Consider the following 6,402-nt stretch of genomic DNA (forward strand, 5'->3'; position numbering starts at 1 on the left):
GTAAGAGGTACACAGCCCCCTTATGATTCCTAAACTGACCAAATGTTTTCTCTGCAAGGTCAAAGTGGGAAACCTCCCCATTGTCTCTTTTCTCACAAATCCTGTCCTAAGGGCACATTTAAGATATGAATAGGGTGTGAGCTTGTGACTTGGCCCAGGAACTAAGTATTTATCATTACAAAAGAATGGCCAGGTCCCCAGGAAATCCAATCAAGTAACCTGCCAGACAGGAGATAAACAACGATAGGAGAAAAACAACATTCAAATTTCTGTTTTAAGACCGCATTTCCTGTGATGTAGGTATGAGGTCTCTGAGGGGTGGTCTTAGGTTACACCCCTTCTGTGATGTATGTATGATGTTTCTGGGGGTGGTCTTGATCTACAGGGTGGGAATTTCAAAAGTCTTTATAAGGCCATCCCCACCAAGCCCCGCCCTTCAAAGACCAGTTAAACCATTCAAAAAGCTGAGGCCCACAAACCAAGGTAGCCATTCTGAGTGGCTAACAGTATCACATGGTTGAGTTTTTATAGCATAAAGAACGGGAGCAATTATTGCTTAATTTCTTGTAACACTATCCAATATTCTTGTGGCAAACTTCAAATTCCTCTCTGAATTGCCTAGGAAGGGACACACCTTTTCAAAGCTCTCAGAGACCCTCCCAAACTAAGTTCTTTTTTGTGCTCTCCGCCCTCTCTCTACAAATGCCTCGGCTGGTGTGTTTTTTGTGTTTTGTTTGCAATAAGCAGCTGCAGCCAATAACTTTCACAATGAGATTGAATGCTAAAAATTCCTCCACCCAAAAGCCTTAGTTGCAAAACCTTGCATTTAGCAAGGTGAAAACTGATGAAAACCGCCCTCAGTCCCTCCCTCCTCATCCAGATTCACTTGAATAAACAACTGCAGTTTAATTGGAAAATGCAGGATCTTCCTCGAGTTAGCCAGACTGTTCTTAAGCTTTCCTCCTCAGAATTTTTATTCTTATTTTCCTTCCTTTGCGATTTCCACACCCACCTTGTGGTTTTCAAGGCTGCAGCCCAGACTGAATTTTATCTGCAAAATAATCCTCTGCAAACAGGATAGTGCAAGAACACATCTGCTGCAGAAAAATGTGTTTGCCAGGAGGCTGTTTCTGCAAACATCCTGGGTTAATCTGAAACCACAGGAATACTGTGTTTTATCACATAAAAGAGGCTGCACTTGTGTTGCTTGCAAGTAAGTCCTATGGAACTCATGGGGACTTGCTTCTGCATAGACATGAATAAATGCAATTATATCACTGAAGAGTGGTGGTCCGTCCCCCCCCCCCCCGGGTCCTGCCCTCCCTCTTTGTTAGCTAAAACTAGTGAGGTCAGTTTGTATTCTGGAATTCAACTTCAAACTCGAGGCTCAGAAATGTAAGATGAGACTTGCTACGGTCATGCTCTTTTGCATGCTAATTATTTTGGTCTTTATATAGCTTTATTTAACATACATCCTAAACAGAGGATGGACGAGCTCAGAACATTAACATTGCAGCAAATCTTGCCTCACTTTGGGGCTTTCCTGCAGACCTAAATTGGAGCGCTCATGTGAATAACGGTTTCTCTTTAAAAAATAAAATAAAATCCCTATAACTGAAGAGAAGAAACCAGACCAGCAAACTTTGTATAATAAGTCATTTTCCTGTGCTCTCAGTTAGAAGCATTGAGACCCCCCTGGGTATAGGGAGGTATATAAATTCAACTAATAATAATAATAATAATTAATTAGATGCACCAAAAACAGCATTTTCTGCACTGACTGGCAAGAACAGCAGAATTTTGGACAAGGGAGATCCCTAACCTCACTGGGAGATACCAGGGATTGAACCTGCAACCTTCTGCATTCAAAGCAGATGTTCCCCCACAATAAACCTACAGCTTCCCTCATCTTCACATCTATTACAATTGTTGCTGATACTGATATCCCAACCTTCTCACACTGGGGGCTCAAATTAAAACAGATAAAATTGCAAAAAAACAAACCGACCCAAAAAACTAAGAACATGAAAGAGAAGCTCAAAAGCAAGCGAGGTCTAGTAGAATTAAAATAGTATATTTTTTAAAAAGCAAAAATTTCACAGGCAGCAAAGCAGCACTGCTCTGTCAAAAGCCCTTTCCTTTTTGGAACTACCAGTAGCATTATGTGCTTTGATAAATGTTATCTAGATTTCTGCACCGAGGGACCCTCCATCCGCAACATCCACACCCCACCAGCCCAAGCCTTTGCTCATCTCAGTGAAGGCCAGCAGTTTGAGAAGTCAGCCTTTAAATAGCAATGAAGCTTCACATCACCTGCAGGGGAGGACCAAATTGGCAGAGGGAGGTGGTTAACCCTTGGCTCGCCCAAGCTGCTTTCTGGAAGGGAATCTGTCCCTTATCTCATTAAGCTGCTGATAGCCCCACGGAGGCAGAAAAGGCAAGGACGCATATTATACCTCTTATTTTTCCCAGCAGAGCTAATAACAGGTTATTAGTTTCAGGTGTGCATTGGTACAAGAGAGACATTTCAGCTGGGAAATTGGTAAGAGAGGAGGATGTAAAATATATTATTATTATTATCATTATTATTATATAAAATAGGGTTTAAAAAAGTGAAAATCCGGACACTTGTTGTTTTTTGCAAAAGCTCCAAAAAAGATTAAGCTTTTAGCTATGTTTTGGGGACAATTCACACAAAAAAAAGTTTTTTCTTTTCTCTTTTTAGGATTTTATTTCAGTTTTATACATTTCAATAGTTTTACAATCATTTTAACATTTCAAAACTTGACTTCCTTCCCTCTCTTTCTGTGGTTCCCTGAATTTGTTATATATATATATATATATATTCTGCACATTCCAAATTAACATAATGGTCTGGTGCGTCTTATAGAGCTAAAAATACGGTAGTTACTCAGAAGTAAGTCCCACTGGATTCAATGGGGCTTACTCCCAGGTAAGTGGCGGGGGGAGCTGCATCTTAAATGAAACCTGACTATTTTCAGGGATGGGGGGGGGGGGGCTCTGTGCAAGAACACACTATAGTAGTGATATACTATATAGGAGTCAGCAGAATTTTGAGAATACCGTATTGGCTGCAGCTTTAAAATTGGGGGGGGGGGGGGAGAAAAAATACCTGAGTATAAGCCACTCCCTTCCTGGCTGCATACTGGGGGGAGGGTGTGTACTGTGTTGCCTTTCCCCTCCCTCGCTCTCTCCCTTTCTGGCCTTGAGGAAGAGGAAGGGGGAATAACGTGTGGGGCAGCACTGCTTCACCGCACTCCTGGCCCTGTTTGCTCCGCTTTCCTGGCTGCATACTGTAAGGTCATGTATATAAACCACACTTTAACTTTTTGCGGTCAGATTTTTTTTTGGGGGGGGGAGTGTGGCTTATATTCGGGCCAATACAGTAACCCCCATGTGACAAGTCAGAAATTAGGCATTGGTTTAGAACAGGGGTCAGCAAACTTTTTCAGCCATGGGGCAGTCCACCATCCCTCAGACCATGTGGTGGGCCGGACTATATTTGGGGTGGGGTGGGGAAATGAACGAATTCCTATGCCCCACAAATAACCCAGAGATGCATTTTCAATAAAAGGACACATTCTACTCATGTAAAAACACCAGGCAGGCCCCACAAATGACCCAGAGGTGCATTTTAAATAAAAGGACACATTCTACTCATGTAAAAACACCAGGCAGGCCCCACAAATAACCCAGAGATGCATTTTAAATAAAAGGACACATTCTACTCATGTAAAAACACCCTGATTTCCGAACCATCCGCAGGCCCAATTGAGAAGGCGATTGGGCCGCATCCGGCCCCCGGGCCTTAGGTTTAGACCCTTGTTATGCATAATGGCTCATAACCATTCAACTTTAACGGCAAAGACTTGCTGGAGCTTTTTGCAAATGCAAGGGTTATAGGCAGCACGTAGTCCTGAGCAAGCAAATCACATGAATACATTGAGTTTAGCAGGTTAGTCTGTAAGATGCCCAAGTCGCATCTAATTCCTTTTTATATACATATAAATAAATTTTATTTTCAATGCAAAATTACAACAAAAATTACAAACATTGTATCCAAAATAATACTATACAAACAAGAAAGAAAAACAGAAAACAGAAAAGAAAAACAAAAGAAAAAGCACACATCTACAAATAAAACCATATCTTCATTCTAATCTAGTCATTACATATACACATATTGACTTCCTTCCTTTGTTCTAAGACCTCGGAATTTTTACTCTTTCTAAATTGTTGTGTCTAATGTGGATTACTTCTATCTTTATACTTTTTACACCATTTTTCTCTTTCTTTAACCCTGCAAAGCATCATTCATTACATACCGATATGCTTACTCCAGAACAATGTTTTTTTCATATACTCTTTAGCACACCCCCATTCTTTCAATAATTTCTGGTCCGATCGTTCCCTTATGAATGCGGTGAGTCTTGCCAGATTTATATATCTGCATCTAATTCCTTGGGTCGTGGTTCCAGCAAGAGTTAGAAATGTAGAGATGGAAGAGACTCTGAGGGGGTCGTCTAGTCCAGCCCCCCCCCCCGGTTAATATCTGAGGGAGGACTCCAGTGTAGACTAGCCAGCCCAGCATCTTGGTGAGTTGATGGGTCTGAGTATGGACATTAGTATGACAAAGGATGTGGCTTTGTGAGGGGGAACAAATGGATGCCCTCCCTCCCTCCGTGGCTGGTAGTAAGACAAAATTTGGGGCAGTAGAGTTGTGAGAGACAGAGCCCTGCCTGATTTCTGGTCTGTGACTGGGAGAAACAGGACCTTCTGGGACATTGATGCTGTGAGCCCCTCCATCTTAGCCTCAGGCTATATACTTGCCTGCGAGCGCTCCAGCTGGAGAACAGCCTTGACCAAAGGTGTCATGGGCTTTGAAGACACTCAAACTCAGGACGCAAGGGAGAAACGTGCTAGGAGGAAGGCACGCTTGGCAAATCCACACCATGACCAACGCCCGCCCGGAAACCAATGTCCCCACTGTGGAAGTGAAGGGAAGGATGTGTAGATCCTGAACTGGCCTCCATAGTCACTTACGGACTCATTGTTAAAACCGTGTTTATGGAAGACAATCTTACTCTGCTAGGAGTGATCGAAGCAGAAGAATGTGTAAATAAGCCATATATCCTGAAGACACCAAAGACTCTGCTGCACATCAAACTCTAGGTAAGGAAACCCTGGAAGCTTGCAGCACTTGGAGATTGGGGTGGCATGCAACAATATATAATAATAATAATAATAATAATAATAAACAAACACAACAACTTTTATTTATAAAATCAAACAATAATTAAATTACCTCCTAAAAACAGGTCAAATCAAATTAAAGTCTAATTAGATGGCTTTCTACAGGGTATGGGTTGGGAACAGTAAATGGCCCAACTGTTTACGCTGATCTTATATGGATGGGCCTGTGAGAATGCTGGGAGGGCTCTTTTATTCGAGTTCTTATACAAAAAGAGAAGGGGAGTCAAACCCTGACCAAAGGCCTGGCGGAACAACTCCGTCTTGCAGGCCCTGCGGAAAGATGTCAAATCCTGCAGGGCCCTGATCTCTTGTGGCAGAGCGTTCCACCAGGCCGGGGCCAAGGCCGAAAAGGCCCTGGCGCTGGTTGAGGCCAGCCTAATCTCTCTGAGGCCCGGGATCTCCAAGGTGTTATTATTTGCAGACTGTAAGGTCCTCCATGGGGCATACCAGGAGAGGTGGTCCCGTAGGTACGAGGGTCCTAGGCCGTACAGTGGTACCTCAGGTTAAGTACTTAATTCGTTCCAGAGGTCCGTACTTAACTTGAAAGTGTTCTTAATCTGAAGCACCACTTTAGCTAATGGGGCCTCCCGCTGCCGCCACATCGCCACCGCACGATTTCTGTTCTCATCCTGAAGCAAAGTTCTTAACCCGAGGTAATATTTCTTGGTTAGTGGAGTCTGTAACCTGAAGCGTATGTAACCTGAAGCGTATGTAACCCGAGGTACCACTGTATAGGGCTTTAAAATAAAACATTGGTCATGCGATCCTATATTTCAGGGGAGGCTATACTTAGGGGGTGGGCAACTCCCAGTTTGGGAGCTTAATCTAGCCACCAGACAATTTTTTTCTGACCCTTCAGGACCCCCCACTATTTTTGGCGACGGCACGTATATCTAAATAGTAGGTGAGGCTCAGCGCCCTGATGGGGTGTCCTGGGAGTGGGGAGTTTGAACGCCCATCTATCTTTTGATGAATGGGGGTGCAGCTGCCACCTCCACCTCAGCTAGTCTTCACTGCTTTGGTGAGAGGGGGGACTCTGTGTCTCTGTGTGTGTTCACAAGCAGGCATGGACACGTGAGGGTGTGCAGTGCTCACTGGAAGGCAAAGGCCAGTGTGGTCCTCAAGACA

This window comes from Podarcis pityusensis (genome assembly GCF_964106645.2).
Source record: "Podarcis pityusensis genome assembly, chromosome: 1".
Taxonomy (NCBI): Eukaryota; Metazoa; Chordata; class Lepidosauria; order Squamata; family Lacertidae; genus Podarcis; species Podarcis pityusensis.